The sequence below is a fragment of the Triticum dicoccoides genome, chromosome 5A (genome assembly GCF_002162155.2).
Source record: "Triticum dicoccoides isolate Atlit2015 ecotype Zavitan chromosome 5A, WEW_v2.0, whole genome shotgun sequence".
In the NCBI taxonomy this organism is placed as follows: domain Eukaryota; kingdom Viridiplantae; phylum Streptophyta; class Magnoliopsida; order Poales; family Poaceae; genus Triticum; species Triticum dicoccoides.
The window spans coordinates 133,399,048-133,418,393 of record NC_041388.1 but is presented as its reverse complement, the minus strand read 5'-3'; positions in this window follow the sequence as shown (position 1 = coordinate 133,418,393).

Genomic DNA, 19,346 nt, shown 5'->3' with positions numbered 1-19,346 from the left:
ATAAAAGTGTGATGATCATCATTACTAGAGCATTGTCCCATGTGAGGAAAGTCAAAAAAAGAGGCCAAGGAAGCCCAAATAAAAAAAGAGGCCAAAGAAGCCCAAACAAAAAAAGAGAGAAAAAGAGAGAAGGGACAATGTTACTATCCTTTTTCCACACTTGTGCTTCAGAATAGCACCATGGTCTTCATGATAGAGAGTTTCTTATTTTGTCACTTGCATATACTAGTGGGGATTTTTCATTATAGAACTTGGCTTGTATATTCCAATGATGGCTTCCTCAAAATGCCCTAGGTCTTCGAGAGCAAGCAAGTTGGATGCACACCCACTTAGTTTCTTTTGATGAGCTTTCATACACTTATAGTTCTAGTGCATCCATTGCATGGCAATCCCTACTCCTCGCATTGACATCAATTGGTGGGCATCTCCGTAGCCCGTTGATTAGCCGTGTCAATGTGAGACTTTCTCCCTTTTTGTCTTCTCACATAACCCCAATCATCATATGCTATTCCACCTATAGTGCTATATCCATGGCTTGCGCTCATGTATTGTGTGAGGGTTGAAAAGGCTAAAGTGCATTAAAAAGTAAGAACCAATTGCTCGGCTTGTCATCGGGGTTATGCATGATGGGAGCATTTTGTGTGACAAAAATGAAACATGGCCAAATTAAATGATTTTGCAGGGATAAGCTTTCTTTGGCTATGTTATTTTGATAAGACATAATTAATTGGTTAGCATGCTTGGAGTATTACTATTTTTATGTCAATATTAAACTTTTATCTTGCGTTTTTTCAATCTGAACATTCATGCCACAATAAAGACAATTACATTGAATATTATGTTAGGGAGCATTCCACATCAAAAATTATGTTTTTATCATTTACCTACTCGAGGACGAGCAGGAATTAAGCTTGGGGATGCTTGATACCTCTCCAACGTATCTATAATTTTTTATTGTTCCATGATATTATATTATATGTTTTGGATGTTTAATGGGCTTGAATATACCTTTTTATATTATTTTTGGGACTAACGTATTAACCGAAAGCCTAGTGCAAATTGTTGTATTTTGCCTATTTCAGTGTTTCGCAGAAAAGGAATATCAAACGGAATCCAAACGGAATGAAACCTTTGCAAGGATCTTTTTTAGAACAAACGTGATCCAGGAGACTTGGAGTGGACATCAAGGAAGCAGCGAGGCGGCCACGAGATAGGGCAGCGCGCCCAGGGGGCCCAGGCGCGCCCCCCACCCTCGTGGGCCCGTCGCAGCTCCACCGACCTACTTCTTTTGCCTATATATACTCTTATACCCTGAAACCTTCGAGGAGAGCCACGAAACACTTTTTCCATCGCCGCGACCTTCTTTACTGATATGTCTCCAGCGTATCTATAATTTTTGATTGTTCCATGCTATTATATTATCTGTTTTGGATGTTAATGGGCTTATTTATACACTTTTATATTATTTTTGGGACTAACCTACTAACCCAAGCCCGAGTGCAAATTGCTGTTTTTTTGCCTATTTCAGTGTGTCGTAGAAAAGGAATATCAAACGGAATCCAAAAGGAATGAAACCTTCGGGAGAGTTATTTTTGGAACAAACGTGATCCAGGGGACTTGGAGTGGACATCAAGAAACCAACGAGGAGGCCACGAGACAGGGGGCGCGCCTACCCCCCTGGGCACGCCCTCCACCCTCGTGGGCCCCTCGTGGCTCCACCGACCTACTTCTTCCTCCTATATATATCCATATACCCTGAAAACATCCAGGAGCACCACGAAACCCTATTTCCACCGCTGCAACCTTCTATACCCAAGAGATCCCATCTTGGGGCCTTTTCCGGAGCTCCTCCGAAGGGGGAATCAATCACGGAGGGCTTCTACATCAACACCATAGCCTCTCCGATGATGTGTGAGTAGTTTACTTCAGACCGACGGGTCCATAGTTATTAGCTAGATGGCTTCTTCTCTCTCTTTGGATCTCAATACAAAGTTCTCCTCAATCTTCTTGGATATCTATTTGATGTAATTCTTTTTGCGGTGTGTTTGTCGAGATCCGATGAATTGTGGGTTTATGATAAAGTTTATCTATGAACAATATTTGATTCTTCTCTGAAATCTTTTATATATGATTGGTTATCTTTGCAAGTCTCTTCGAATTATCAGTTTGGTTTGGCCTACTAGATTGATCTTTCTTGCAATGGGAGAAGTGCTTAGCTTTGGGTTCAATCCTGCGATGTCCTTTCCCAGTGACAGCAGGGGCAGCAAGACACGTATTGTATTGTTGCCATTGACGATAAAAAAGATGGGGTTTATATCATATTGCTTGAGTTTATCCCTCTACATCATGTCATCTTGCCTAATGTGTTACTCTGTTCTTATGAACTTAATACTCTAGATGCATGCCGGATAGCGGTCGATGTGTGGAGTAAAGTAGTAGATGCAAAATCGTTTCGTTCTACTTGTCACGGACGTGATGCCTATATACATGATCATGCCTATATATTCTCATAATTATGCACTTCTCTATCAATTGCTCGATAGTAATTTGTTCACCCATCGTAATACTTATGCTATCTTGAGAGAAGCCACTAGTGAAACCTATGGCCCCCAAGTCTATCTTTTATCATATAAAGTTTCCAATCTATTTTATTTTGCAATCTATATCATAAAAATACCAAAAATATTTATCTTATTATTATTATCTCTATCGGATCTCACTCTCGTAAGTGACCGTGAAGGGATTGACAACCCCTTTATCGTGTTGGTTGCGAGGTTCTTAATTGTTCGTGCAGGTACGAGGGACTTGTGTGTAGTCTCCTACTGGATTGATACCTTGGTTCTCAAAAACTGAGGGAAATACTTACGCTACTTTGCTGCATCACCCTTTCCTCTTCAAAGGAAAACCAATGCAGTGCTCAAGAGGTAGCAAGAAGGATTTCCGGCGTTGTTGCCGGGGAGATCTACGCACAAGTCAAGACATACCAAGTACCCATCACAAACACTTATCCCTCGCATTACATTATTTGCCATTTGCCTCTCGTTTTCCTCTCCCCCACTTCACCCTTGCCGTTTTATTCGCCCTCTGTTTCCATTGCCCTTCTCTTTTCTAGTTCGTCTCTTTTTGCTTGTTCCTTGTGTCCCATGTGCCGTCATGGCTAGTCCTTTATCTACTCCTTTGTCTCCCGAGAATGAGGTTCCTAATTTTAAACAAAGGGAGGGAGAAAATCTAAAAGATGCTTGGTACAGAATTTGCAATGCTCAAAATAGATCTACTAGGAAGCAATCTACTTCCGTCCCTCTTCGCAATTTTTATGTAGGCATCACCCCTTGGAATAGATATATTCTTGACACCATTACCGAAGGGAATTTCTTGGGTAGCCGTACTTTTGATTCTTATAATGCTATGTTAGATTTGTTTGGCCCGCCACCTCTTTTGGTTAATGGAACTGTTTTAACTTTGGAACATGTTATGCAAAGGCTGGAAGTTGCCACTATAGAATTGATTGAAAATTTGGATAAAAAGATCCACAACCAAATTATCCAATACGGATCTAAGGTAGGAGTTGCTCTTAATTTTTTTAAAGGAACCCATAGTTAACGAAAAGATAGATCAAGATTCCACAAGAATTGATAAAATTGAGGATATTATTACCAACTTAGGGTCTGCCTTTTCTTCAGTGAAAAATACTCCAAAACCTTCTAATGCTAAATTTTCCAAATTAATGTATGTTCCTAAAAATAAGGTGAAACTTCTAGTAAGGGAAATGCGGATCTCAAATTCATAAGTGTTCACCCCAACTTTCTCGCTATCATTAAGGAACCTCTTGCTACAAATGATTTTCTTGATTTCTTGCCTAGGAGTTTGATCATTAATAAAAAGAAGGAAACTCCTAAGGGTTATAAGCGTTCTATTGAGGAATTACATACCAAAGATGATAATACCTGGATCTATCCTTGCTTTTATGCCTATCTAGGGGCATTAAATGATAGCGCTTGTTGGGAGGCAACCCAATTTTATTTTTGTTTTTTGCTTTTTGATTATGTTTAGTAATAAATAATTCATCTAGCCTCTGTTTAGATGTGTTTTTATGCTTTTAATTAGTTTTTGTGCCAAGTAGAACCTTTGGGAAGACTTGGGGAAAGTTTTAGTGATCTTGCTGTAAAAAACAGAAACTTTAGCGCTCACGAGATTTGCTGCCATTTTTTACTGGAGAGTGCGATTAGGTTAATTCTTTCTGAATATGATTAATAGATAAATTCCTCACGTCCAGAAATTTATTTCAGAATTTTTGGGGTTACAGAAGTATTCGAAACGTACAGATTACTACAGACTGTTCTGTTTTTGACAGATTCTGTTTTTCGTGTGTTGTTTGCTTATTTTGATGCATCTATGGCTAGTATCGGAGGTTATGAACCATATAGAAGTTGGAATACAGTAGGTTTAACACCAATATAAATAAATAATGAGTTCATTATAGTACCTTAAGTGGTGGTTTGTTTTCTTATACTAACGGAGCTCATGAGATTTTCTATTTAAGTTTTGTGTTGTGAAGTTTTCAAGATTTGGGTAAAGATTTGATGGATTATGGAATAAGGAGTGGCAAGAGCCTAATATTGGGGATGCCCAAGGCACCCCAAGGTAAAATTCAAGGACAACCAAAATCCTAAGCTTGGGGATGCCCCGGAAGGCATCCCCTCTTTCGTCTTCTTTCATCGGTAACTTTACTTGAGGCTATATTTTTATTCACCACATGATATGTGTTTTGCTTGGAGCGTCTTGTATGATTTGAGTCTTTGCTTTTTAGTTTACCACAATGATCCTTGCTGTATACACCTTTTGGGAGAGACACACATGAATTGGAATTTATTAGAATACTCTATGTGCTTCACTTATATCTTTTGAGCTAAATAATTTTGCTCTAGTGCTTCACTTATATCTTTTTAGAGGACAGTGGTGGTTTGTTTTTATAGAAATTATTGATCTCTCATGCTTCACTTATATTATTTTGAGAGTCCTTTAGAACAGAATGGTAATTTTCTTTGGTTATGAAATTATTCCTAATATGATAGGCATCCAAGATGGGTATAATAAAAACTATCATAGAAAGTGCATTGAATACTATGAGAAGTTTGATACTTGATAATTGTTTTGAGATATAAAGATGGTGATATTAGAGTGTGCTAGTTGAGTAGTTGTGAATTTGAGAAATACTTGTGTTGAAGCTTGCAAGCCCCGTAGCATGCACGTATGGTAACCGTTGTGTAACAAATTTGAAACATGAGGTGTTCTTTGACTGTCTTCCTTATGAGTAGCGGTCAGGGACGAGCGATGGTCTTTTCCTACCATTCTATCCCCCTAGGAGCATGTGTGTAATTCTTGGTTTTTGATGACTTGTAGATTTTTGCAATAAGTATGTGAGTTCTTTACGACTAATGTTGAGTCCATGGATTATACACACTCTCACCCTTCCATAATTGCTAGCCTCTTCGGTGTCGTGCATTGCCCTTTCTCACCTTGAGAGTTGGTGCAAGCTTCGCCGGTGCATCCAAACCCCATGATATGATACGCTCTATCACACATAAACTTCCTTATATCTTCCTCAAAACAGCCACCATACCTACCTATTATGGCATTTCCATAGCCATTCCAAGATATATTGCCATGCAACTTTCCACCGTTTCATTCACGACACGCTTCATCATTGTCATATTTCTTTGCATGATCATGTAGTTGACATCGTATTTGTGGCAAAGCCACCATGCATAATTTATCATACATGTCACTCTTGATTAATTACCCTTCCCGGTACACCGCCAGAGGCATTCATATAGAGTCATATTTTGTTCTAGTATCGAGTTGTAATCATTGAGTTGTAAATAAATAGAAGTGTGATGATCATCATTAATAGAGCATAGTCCCAAAAAAGAGAAAGGCCAAAAAAAGGAAAGGCCAAAAAAAGAAAAAAAAGAGAAAAAAAGAGGAAATAAAAAGGAGCAATGCTACTATCATTTTTCCACACTTGTGCTTCAAAGTAGCACAATGATCTTTATGATAGAGAGTCTCTTGTTTTGTCACTTTCATATACTAGTGGGAATTTTTCATTATAGAACTTGGCTTGTATATTCCAACAATGGGCTTCCTCAAATGCCCCAGGTCTTCGTGAGCAAGCAAGTTGGATGCACACCCACTTAGTTTTTTTTGTTGAGCTTTCATACATTTATAGCTCTAGTGCATCCGTTGCATGGCAATCCCTACTCCTTGCATTGACATCAATTGATGGGCATCTCCCAAGCCCATTGATTAGCTGTGTAGATGTGAGACTTTATCCTTTTTTATCTTCTCCACATAAACCCCTATCATTATTCTATTCCACCCATAGTGCTATATCCATGGCTCACGCTCATGTATTGCGTGAAAGTTGAAAAAAGTTTGAGATTACTAAAGTATGAAACAATTGTTTGGCTTGTCATTGGGGTTGTGCATGATGAGAGCATTCTTGTGTGATGAAAATCGAGCATGACCAAACTATATGATTTTGTAGGGATGAACTTTCTTTTGCCATGTTATTTTGAGAAGACATGATTGCTTAGTTAGTATGCTTAAAGTTTTATTATTTTTATGTCAATATTAAAATTTTGTCTTGAATCTTTCGGATCTAAACATTCATGCCACAATAAATAAAATTACATTGAAATTATGCTAGGTAGCATTCCACATCAAAAATTATGTTTTTATCATTTACCTACTCGAGGACGAGCAGGAATTAAGCTTGGGGATGCTTGATACGTCTCCAACGTATCTATAATTTTTGATTGTTCCATGCTATTATATTATCTGTTTTGGATGTTAATGGGCTTACTTATACACTTTTATATTATTTTTGGGACTAACCTACTGACCCAAGGCCTAGTGCAAATTGCTGTTTTTTGCATATTTCAGTGTTTCGCAGAAAAGGAATATCAAACGAAATCGAAACGGAATGAAACCTTCGGGAGAGTTATTTTTGGAAAAGAACGTGATCCAGGGGACTTGGAGTGGACGTCAAGAAACCAACAAGGAGGCAACGAGGCAGGGGGCGCGCCCTCCACCCTCGTGGGCCCCTCGTGGCTCCACCGACCTACTTCTTCCTCCTATATATATCCATATACCCCGAAAACATCCAGGAGCACCACGAAACCCTATTTCCACCGCCGCAACCTTATGTACCCAAGAGATCCCATCTTGGGGCCTTTTACGAAGCTCCGCCGGAGGGGGAATCAATCACGGAGGGCTTCTACATCAACACCATAGCCTCTCCGATGATGTGTGAGTAGTTTACTTCAAACCTTCGGGTCCATAGTTATTAGCTAGATGGCTTCTTCGCTCTCTTTGGATCTCAATACAAAGTTCTCCTCAATCTTCTTGGATATCTATTTGATGTAACTCTTTTTGTGGTGTGTTTGTCGAGATCCGATGAATTGTGGGTTTATGATCAAGTCTATCTATGAACAATATTTGATTCTTCTCTGAAATCTTTTATGTATGATTGGTTATCTTTGCAAGTCTCTTCGAATTATCAGTTTGGTTTGGCCTACTAGATTGATCTTTCTTGCAATGGGAGAAGTGCTTAGATTTGGGTTCAATCTTGTGGTGCCCTTTCCTAGTGACAGCACGGGCAGCAAGGCACATATTGTACTGTTGCCATTAAGGATAAAAAGATGGGGTTTATATCATATTATTTGAGTTTATCCCTCTACATCATGTCATCTTGCCTAATGCGTTACTCTGTTCTTATGAAATTAATACTCTAGATGCATGCCGGATAGCGGGCGATGTGTGGAGTAATAGTAGTAGATGTAGAATCATTTCGGTCTACTTGCCACAGACGTGATGCCTATATACATGATCATGCCTAGATATTCTCATAATTATGCACTTTTCTATCAATTGTTCGACAGTAATTTGTTCACCCACCGTAATACTTATGCTATCTTGTGAGAAGCCACTAGTGAAACCTATGGCCCTCGGGTCTATCTTTTATCATATAAAGTTTCAAATCTATTTTATTTTGCAATCTTTATTTTCCAATCTATATCATAAAAATACCAAAAATATTTATAGTATTATTATTATCTCTATCAGATCTCACTCTCGTAAGTGACCGTGAAGGGATTGACAACCCCTTTATCGCGTTGGTTGCGAAGTTCTTATTTGTCTGTGTAGGTACGAGGGACTTGCTTGTAGTCTCCTACTGGATTGATACCTTGGTCCTCAAAAACCGAGGGGAATACTTACGCTACTTTGCTGCATCACCCTTTGCTCTTCAAGGGAAAACCAACATAGTGCTCAAGAGGTATCATGTACCCGTGAGATCCCATCTTGGGGCATTTTCCAGCGCTCCCCCGGAGGAGGATTCGATCATGAAGGGCTTCTACATCAACACCACAGCCTCTCCAATGATGTGTGAGTAGTTTACCACACACCTTCGGGTCCATAGTTATTAGCTAGATGGCTTCTTCTCTCTCTTTGGATCTCAATACAAAGTTCTCCTCGATCTTCTTGAAGATCTATTCGATGTAACTCTTTTTGCGGTGTGTTTCCCGAGATCCGATGAATTGTGGGTTTATGAACTTGATTATCTATGAATATTATTTGATTCTTCTCTGAATTCTTATATGCATGATTTGATAACTTTACAAGTCTCTTTGAATTATCTATTTAGTTTGGCCTACTAGATTGATCTTTCTTGCAATGGAAGAAGTGCTTAGCTTTGGGTTCAATCTTGCGGTGCTCGATCCCAGTGACAGAAAGGAAAACGACAAGTATTGTATTGTTTCCATCGAGGATAAAAAGATGGGGTTTATATCATATTGCTTGAGTTTATCCCTCTACATCATGTCATCTTGCCTAATGCATTACTCCGTTCTTATGAACTTAATACTCTAGATGCATGTTGGATAGCGGTCGATGTGTGGAGTAATAGTAGTAGATGCGGAATCATTTCGGTCTCGCACGATTCCTAGCTTTTCTTTGGCTTGGAATGTTGGTTTTGTTTGGCGATTTTTTTCTTGGCGATCTTTGGTGTTTTTTTTCTCGGCGATTTTTTTTTCACGCGAGGGATCGTGCGAGCAAAAAAACCACACAGCGAAAAATTGCACTTGGTAGGATTCGAACCCAGGCCAACTACTGAAATTTTGCTTGTGCCAGTCACCAAGTCACCCAGTTGGATTGATATACGATAGCAACAAACTTTACTTATAGCAGTCGGGCCACTGCCACGTCACCGGGAGCCTTTATACCTTACCGCCAACGTCTACGGCGGAACGAAAAAGGTCAGATCGAAAAAAAAATTACAAGTAAGGTTAATCGTGCTAAAATTTTGCATAAGGATCAGAACAACGAATTTGGCTGCCGGTGGCGTGCCTGATCTCCTGTAATTAGGCACATGTCGCGACGCAAATACGAATGTATTTCATATAGCCACCGATGATGCATATACATGAATGCCTTGTCATGTAGTGCATAAATGGAATGGCTATAGCACATTTCTTTTCACTTATGCAATCAAGCCATTTTTGTTACCGGTAATCAAAGGCGTGCATACTTCTTACGTGCATACATATACTCTTTTTTGGTGAATAAATTCTTATGCCAGCTGAACATACTAGTTTTTATTTTCCTTAATAACACAGTATATACTCTTTAATAAAAAGTATCTAATTCATAAATAATCTGGTATATACTCTCGAATAAAAAATAACTTATATACTCAATCACATTTTTGCAGTATATACTCTCTTGTAAAAGGAAGATTTATATTTCCTCATAGATAATGTAGTATATGCTTCTTTATAAAAAGTGATACTGTAAAAGATGAAGTATATTCCCCACAAGTCATGTAGCGTATGATCTCTCATAAAATCAAAAAGCGATACTTCTTCACAAAATATGTGTTGCATACTCACCCATAAGATATTAAGTACTATATACTTCCTCACGACTGAAGCTGTATGGACTAACTCGCAAAAGTTGTAGTATATACTTACTCACAAAAGATGAGATCTATACACTTGCATAAAAAAGAAGTATATGCTTCGTTAAAAAAATGTAGTATATACAATCCCATAGAACAATAGAGTATATACTATCTCATCACAGAAGCATATATATACTCCCATATCTACAAAAATAGAAAAGGTGTAATACTCAATACGATAGGATCTACAAGTAACAACCAGATTAGAAAATGGATTAGCATGCAGCATTCCTTCTTTCTAGGGAGTAGGGAAGCAAGCAACGTAATTTTTTTAGTCTTTTCTACTAATCAGCACGGCCATCCCTTTAAACCTTATCCATTAGAAGTGGGAGTACATACTCTTGGAAGTACAAAAGAGGAGTACTCCTAGAAGTACATACTCCCATGCATGTGTCTGTCATTTATTACGTTGAAACAATCCACCCAAACGAACAAACTAATTGCTTCTATTTTCCATGCATTTTTATATGTGTTGTTGGACCATTTTATCAATTTGCGCCCTTATCCATCTAACCCTCCATCTCATTTGCATCCTACGGCGGCAGTGGCGAGGTTGCCATGGCGAAGGCGATGGATCACGGCTCGCACGATGACAGCGGCGGACTACATCGGCCTCCATTAGCCTTGGCTCAGTGGTTGGGCATGCTGTTGTGTAGCCTAACGACCCGAGTTCAATTCCTAGAATTGACAGGTGGTGCACAGGGGTTTTTCCCCCATTTATTGAGGATCAAGTTTGGTGTGCGGTGAAATCACTCATCAAAAAATATACTGATACTCATTTAAAAAAATTCTGAGGACCATGTTTATCTTGGTACTCATACTAAAAATGGTCGTATGCATCCCTAGTTAGTGCAGAGGCCGGGGAAGTGAAATTCTCCCCCATTTTTAAAAGTGAAGAGAACTGGCGAGAGGAGACTGATGGGCAAAAGGGCGACTGGACAAGTGACCAGACCGAGGCCATGGCCGCGGCTGCGCCGTCCTTTGTTGCCGGCGATGGCCGGCGAGTTGGAGGTCGGTTCTGGGCTCTTGCGGATCCGGACGAGGAGGATGCGAACGACGACGGGGATGGGATCCCGGCGAGTTCTCCACCGACTCCGACTCCGTCAGATCTCATATGTGAGTTTTTTAATTCAGGGTATGACGAAGATGAAGTGGCGACAACGATCGATAGTGTTCTGCCACCTGATGACCAGGCAAGAATTGGATTGCACGCGGGAGAGAAGAAAGAAATGATTCGTCGCGTAGTTCACCGGAGAACGGCGGTGATGGCAATCAGACCATGGAAAGGTCCCCTCCCGAAGGTAAGTCTTCCAGATCTTACTCTCTTCGATTTGATTAGGCTGGAATCGTGGATCACAGTTAAGAGAAAGAAGAATGCGCACCGACACTTCGCGACTAGGGCGGCGGCGGCGGCTGTGGCGTCATCGCCGGCATCTCAGGAGATCGGGATCTCCGCACAGAGGGCGCTACATTTGAATTTCCTTGTGGGTCGCGAGCTGGGAATGGGTGCACTTGGGCCGGCTCTAGGTGAGTTGGGCCAGAGCATAGTCGGGCCGGGGTTAGCTGGGTATGTGGCCCAGGCTAACACGACCGATACTCCTTCTCGCTGTGACGTCCCATGCACGAGATCGATCGATCTTTCTCTGTTTTCGCCGTCGTCTTCTCGGGCTAGGGTTCCGAGGCGCGGCAAGTCCGGGTTCCGAGCGTGTGGAACCGGTAGAGCTAGGCGCATCCCCGCCCCGGCTATGGCTGGCCACGGGTCAGCCGCGTCGCCAGGCAAAGGTGTGGCCTCGGGTGGGACTGGCTGAGGTGGGGCGTCTTCGCTGCCAGCGGCTGGGAGTGGGCGTGGGGGCGTGGTGCAGGAGGCGCCACGGCCACCGACGCCGGCCGGTGCAAACCCGCGACCACCGACTCCGGCTGCTGCTGCTGTCTCGGGTCGGGGCGGGCCTGGCTTGGCTCGGCCGCCGCAGGGCCCGGGGAGTGCTGGATGTGGAGCTCAGATCGGCCCGTGACCTACGCTGACGGCGGGGGTGTCGCCCGCGGTCGGGCGAGCTGGACCTCGGCCTCCCGTGCCGGCAGTCGGGCGTGCCGGACCTCGGCCTCCCGTGCCGGCTGCTACTGTGGGGGCTGGCATTGCTCCTCCGAGGCCAGCACCAGCGGCTATGGGGCGTGGTGCTGCTCCGCCGCAGCCTCGTGCCGTGCCACCGCTGCACTATGTCGCGAGGCCGATGCAACAATGATCGGGCCAAACACAGACGCGGATAAACTCAGTTGCTGGGAAATCCAATGAACCACCCCATGGACAGTGGGGGGACGATGGTTATGATGCTTATGGGGATGGCCAGAACCGTGGATCGTCGTCTACGGGAGGTGGACGTGGTTATGCCTGGTAGAGTGATGGTTCTGCTGAGAGACCATTTCTCGGACCTACGGGTGGTTTTGTCGAGGGAGCTTCTGGCCTGAACAACCGGCAAAGAGGATGTTACCGGGGTCATCGTGGTGGTCGTGCTGGTGGTCGTGGTCGATACCACAGACAGCATCCGCCACCGGCAGTTGTTGAACACCAAGCTACTGATATGGCGACCGATCCTGTTCAGTCGACCGAGCTGCACAGCCAGGCGATGGAGGCCGTGACGGCTTTGGCCGACGTGGAGGTTCCTGTTACTGGTGGTTCTGCTGAGGCAGGTGACAGGTCAGAGGCTGAGAGAGCGTCCAAGTGGGCGCGTAAGAAGGAAAAGATGATTTGCTATCGATGTGGCGACAAGGGTCACTTTATTGCTGAGTGCGTGGCGGAGCTATGCGATTCCTATGGTAAGCCAGCACATGCCTTGGGGGATTGCCCGCTTCTACATGATCAGGTTCCAGCTCTTCCGATGTATGGAGTATATTGTGTTGAGCTGATGTTCTTTGAGTCCCCGGCTGTGAGAGAGATTCCAGTAGAGATGCAGAGCTTGACGACTGGTATTGTGAAAGCTACCCAGGGAGTGGTTTATGAGGCTCAGATTGTGCAGAGACTTCAGGAACTGGCTCCAGGTGATTTTCAGTGGGAGCTTGTCCATATTGAGGACAGTGTGTTTAGGGTCGATTTCCGAATGGTGGACGATTTGCAGAGGTAGCTGAGCTTTGGGTTGTGCAAGGTACCTGGTACTAAGTGCATTCTGGAATTTCACGAGTGGAAGAAAGTGGAGCCTAAGGGAAAGCCGCTCACGCAGGTATGGCTGCGGTTTTCCGGGGCTCCCTCTGAGCCTTTGATAGATGCTCGAGTTGTGGCTAGTCTGGGTATTATGGTTGGAATGACTGAGAAAGTGGATATGGCATTCACCCGCGCTCATGGGGTGGCCCGACTCCTAGTGAGTGTTCTGGACATTGAGTTCGTCCCGGATGTGGTCAACTGGACTTATAGGCGAGAGGTGTTTCCTCTTGAGATTGAGTTCGACGATGCAGAGCTCTTTGCCGAGGCAGTAAATGGGACTGATGTGGATATGCATGAGGGTGACGACAACGCGGGTGCTAGTGAGGACCCGACTGATGAGGCTAGATGAGAGCGGTCTAACGGGTCGGGACCTGCTGCTCAGGTGCCCGGGGATGGAGCTGGGGTGGAGTCGGCCCCAGCTCCGTCGGTGCCGATGAGTACTCTACGGTTTGGGTCATTTGAGCCAGCTTCTGCCCCTCCCAGACTTTGGAGCGACTGGGTGGATTTTGATGATGTTTTTGAGTGCGCGCTTCCGGTGCTGGATTTTGATGCTGTTGATAGTCCTGTGGCGGGAGGCTTGATGGAGGCGCACTCGGCGACGACCTTAGTGGGGGGCGGGAAGATGGAGCCTCAGGTGGTTTCGCTTTCCCCTGCTCTTCCAGTGGTCTCAGACCGGGTGATGTCGTCTGATTCAGAGGTTGTGCCTGGGGGGGAGTCCGGGGAAGGTGGCCCCGACCTCTTCTCTTCCTATTCTGATGCCGGAGACGCCGGAGACGCCGACGATGGCCGGCTGCGGGGGAGCCCGCCTGGGTCAGGTGGACCCGGTTCCTTCTCCTACGGTGGAGGCTCGAGCGGACGCTTCTCCAGTGGTGTTGGGTGGGTGTCTGGGGCAGGTGGCCTCGACCCCTCCTCCTTCTTCGGCAGTCAGGTCAGCGACGTCCTCAGGCCAGAGGGTTGGGGTGGGGGTTGTGCTCGGGCAGGCGGCGCCCATGCCTCCCTCCCCCGGTTTCCTATCCATGGGGCATGGAGGCCATCCGCCGCCTCCTCCGGTATCCTTGGCTGACTCTTCAGTGCGAGGTTCTACTCGGGAGGAGGTCATTGCCTTTGGTGGGATCCCCGACCCGGTCACTGCGGGGCGACGGATGAGCTCTCGTCTCCAGGACCACCCTGAGGTTGATGACATGCAACAGAGGTGCGCTATGAGGGCGGCCAAGCTTCATGACATTGAGGTCACCACTGGTATGTCAGTCAACATATCTAATTCTATATTGCATTTTTCTAAAGATGAGATTATTTATAATGCCAACCAATTAGGAGTTTCGCTAGGGAGTACTAATAGTGAAATTTCTAATTCGGTTAATGATATTCTAGATTTGGAAGCGGAACGCGCTTTCGAAACAATTCGAAACCTAGCAGCAGTAAAACCTATGAATGATGCAGAGATTGATGCGTTAGGGGTACGAGTGCTAGATAATATTTGTGCGGATCTTGCACCATCCACTCTTGAATCTGAGGAAGAGTATGTAGTTCTAGAGGATGTAGTAGCAAGACCAACTGTCCCATATTATGAGGACCGGGAGGAGGACCATAGTAAACCTAAGCGCAAGTGGAAGCGGAAGGTTTATCTTGCTTCCGCGGTTCATAGGAGTTCTAGGATCCGAAAGGCCAAAAAATTTCATGATGACTTATGAAAGGAATCTTTTGGAATAGCAGAGGTCTGAAGGACTTGGCTAAAAGAAGGTTTCTTGATGAGGCGTCTCTTGAGCATCGATTAGATTTCATTGCTCTGTCTGAAACTGGTAGGGATAATTTTGCGCCCCAGTTTCTCAACACTTTATCGGGTGGTGTCGATTTTGATTGGCATTGCCTTCCTCTGGGAGGAAGATCGGGTGGGATCTTGCTTGGAGTGAGATGCGATTCGCTGGAAGTCCGAAGTGTGGTGATGGGTGACTTCGCGGTTAAATTTCGGGTCAGGTCCAAAGCTGATGGGTTTAACTGGGCTTTGGTGGCAGTGTATGGTGCCGCACAACCCGAGCTTAAACCGGAGTTTTTGGCGGACCTGGTTCGAATCTGCGGATCCGAGCAGCTACCAATTTTGGTTGGAGGGGACTTCAACATCATAAGGAGGAGAGAGGAAAAGAATAATGAGAATTTTGATGGCAGATGGTTGTTTATGTTCAATACCATTATTGAAATCTTGGATCTCAGAGAGATAGAGCTTTCTGGTAGAAAGTTTACCTGGGCTAACGCTTTGCCAAATCTGACGTATGAGAAGCTGGATCGAGTTCTAGCAAGTGTTGAGTGGGAACAGAAGTTTCCTCTCGTCACGGTCCAGGCTCTCTCGCGCGGAATACGGATCACACACCTTTATTCGTGGACTCAGGTGAGCCAAACCACGTGGGAAACAAAAACACCTTTTCGTTCGAACTTGCGTGGTTTGAACAAGAAGGTTTCTTGGATCTAGTTGCCAGGGAATGGGCTAAAGATGCAGGAGGTACGACTTCTGTCCAGCGGTGGCAGAACAAGATTAGGCATTTGAGAAGTTTCCTACGGGGATGGGCTAAACACCTTAGTGGTGTTTATAAAGTTTAAAAGGAAAGACTCCTTTCTCTGATTCAGGCCCTAGATATAACAGCTGAATCCACGGTTTTGCAATTTGCAGAGCTACATATTAAGCTAGATGCGGAGATGAGGTTTAAAGAACTTCTCCGCAAAGAAGAATTGAAGTGAGCATTGCGGGCGAAGGTTCGCAGAGTGGTCCAGGGGGACGCAAACACTCAATTCTGTCACTTGATTGCTAATGGGAAGCACAGAAAGAAGAGAATCTTTCAGCTTGAGAAAGATGAAGGAACGATTGTAGGACAGGACAACCTGAAAATGTACATCACCGAATATTACAAGCAGTTATTTGGACCTCCGGAGGATAGTTGTGTATCCCTCGATGAGTCCAGGATTGAGGATGTGCCTCAACTAACTACTCAGGATAATGATGTGCTGGTTGCCCCTTTCTCGGAGAAGGAGGTGTTTGATGCTATAGAGCAGATGAAAAACAATAAGGCTCCCGGGCTTGATGGATTCCTGGCGGAGTTTTACAAAAGATGTTCGCACATTATTAAGGGGGATTTAATTCCAATGTTCCATGATCTGTTCTCTGGGCAGCTTCAGTTATTTCATTTAAATTTTGGAACAATAACATTGCTTCCTAAGAAAACAGATGATGTGAGAATCGAGCAGTTTAGGCTGGTCTGCCTTCACAATGTTAGTTTCACAATTTTCACCAAGGTCGGGACTAATCGGCTCACGCAGATTGCACATTCTGTGGTGTAGCATTCCCAAACTGCTTTCATGCCAGACAGAAACATCGTAGAAGGGGTGGTGGTCCTACATGAAACGCTCCATGAAATCCACTCGAAAAAGTTGGATGGAGTCATCTTTAAGGTGGATTTCGAGAAAGCGTACAATAAAGTAAAATGGCCATTCCTACAACAGGCGTTGCGTATGAAAGGCTTTGATGAAATCTGGCGACACCAGGTGGAATCATATACACAAAAAGGGAGTGTTGGAATCAAAGTGAATGACGAGATCTGTCATTATTTCCAGACACAAAAGGGCATGCGGCAAGGGGATCCGATGTCCCCTATATTGTTCAACATTGTAGTGGATATGTTGGCAATTCTGATAGGAAGGGCAAAGGAGGCTGGTCAAGTGGGTGGCCTGGTACCTCATCTCGTTGATGGTGGTGTATCCATCCTCCAGTACGCTGATGATATAATCATCTTTATGGAGCATGACTTGGCAAAAGCAAGAAATATGAAGCTGGTGTTATGCTTATTTGAATAATTGACCGGGTTAAAAATTAACTTTCACAAAAGCGAATTGTTCTACTTTGGTAGGGCCAATGATGAACAAGAGGCTTATAGGCAATTGTTTGGGTGTGATTTGGGGGCCTTACCTTTCACTTACTTAGGAATACCCATACACCATCGTAAGCTGACAAACAGAGAGTGGAAGCATATCGAAGATCGTTTTGAAAAGAAGTTGAGTTGCTGCAAGGGCAAGCTCATGTCATACGGAGGCCGATTAATTCGGTTCTCACCAGTATGCATATGTTTCTGTTGTCTTTCTTCAAAGTCCCAGTTGGAGTTAGGAAAAGACTGGACTTCTATAGATCGCGTTTCTTTTGGCAAGGTGATGAGCTAAAAAGAAAACACCAGTTATCAAAATGGGATATCATCTGTAGACCGAAAGACCAAGGGGGTCTTGGTATTGAGAATCTTGAAGTTAAGAACAGATGTCTTCTCAGCAAGTGGTTGTGGAAGTTATCAAGTGGGACTGACGCCACTTGGGCGCAAATCCTCCGTAGCAAGTATCTTCAAACCAAAACTTTGTCTCAGGTGGCAGTACGACCGACTGATTCACCCTTCTGGAAAGGGCTTATGAAAGTAAAGCTCTCCTTGTTTAATAGGATAAAGTTTATTGTTGGTGACGGTGCCAGTACGAGATTCTGGGAGGATACTTGGCTTGGAGAGGCACCTTCAGCCATCCAATACCCGTCTTTGTATTGTATAGTTCAAAGACGTGAGGTTTTTGTTGCAATGGTATTACAATCGATCCCCCTTAATATTCAGTTCAGAAGGGCATTAGTGGGTAATCATTGGGAAGAATGGCTACATCTAGTTAGGAGACTAATGGACATTCAACTTTCCCAACAACCAGATGAAATATGCTGGAAGCTCACTAGGTCTGGAGTTTTTACTATTAAATCAATGTATATTGATGTTATGAATTCAAACTCGATCCCTAGTTCCAAACATGTTTGGGCTGTCAAAGTACCTTTGAAAATCAAAGTGTTTATGTGGTTCCTGCATAAACAAGTTATTTTAACCAAGGACAACTTGACAAGGCGTAATTGGACTGGACCTACTAGGTGTAGTTTCCGTGATCGGGATGAGGCGATCAAACACCTCTTTCTTCATTGCTCACTAGCTAAAGTTTTATGGAGGACGATCCATATTGCTTTTAATATTACTCCATCGAGTTCCGTCAACACGTTATTTGGAACGCGGCTTAACGGGGTGCAGCCTGAATTAGCAAGACATATTCGTGTAGGAGTCTGTGCCTTCCTGTGGGCGCTCTGGAATTGCAAGAATGACTTGGTTTTTAATAGGACAACAAACATTAATTTTTTGCAGGTTATATCCAGAGCCACGGCGTTGATCCGTTCATGGTCGCTACTCACTCCGATGGAGGACAGGGAGCGTTTGGTTACTGGATCTATTCGCTGGGAGATGGTAGCTCGGGATATCTTCAACCGGTTAGGATGGCGATCATGTAATAGGATAGGCAATTAGTTTACCTATCTCTTCTTGTGCCAGCCGGGTGTGGCATCCTTTGTTTGGCTAGTTTATGGTTCTAGCCCATTTTGGCTCTGTGTGAGCTTTGTTCGATTTTTAGTTGGAGACTTGGAGACCTTGTTGGAACTTATATTTTGGATTTAATAAGATGGTCGTATGCATCATTCTGATGCAGAGGCCGGGGAGTCCCCCTTTTTGAAAAAAAGAAGGAGCTCGCTCAGCAGCAGCCTCCATTGGGAGCAGCTCACTCTCATTGAGCACGACCACCCCTTTAAACCTTATCCATTAGGAGTGGGAGTACATACTCTTGGGAGTACAAAAGAGGAGTCCTACTGGACAAGAAAATTAACTTGATTGCTAGGATACGAAAAAATAAAACGTCAAATGGAAGATGTGCCCATGCAAGATAACGGACTGGATTTTGGTGTACCATTCACGTGCATGTCCCGCACGTGTCGTCCCAGCCCTGCCCCTGCGTGGCCAGGCGAGGCAAGCGAGTGCACACGTGCGGTCTTCTATCTCTCTCCTCAACACATCACTTAATGTGCTGGAGAGAACCCACTATGTAAAAAGGTCTCACACCTCCTCAACTTCCGGGGTGGTATTAAACTTTTATTCATGGGACTATTTGAGATTTCATAAATTGCTCATGGGCTAGGCCCATTATTTCTAACCCCTGCCAGATCTCAACAACACATTTAGAGTTTTGCCTCTTCTCACTAATTGTTTAATATATCAGTGTTTTAGCAGGGACTGTTAAGTTGAAATTCTGCCTAGAGCT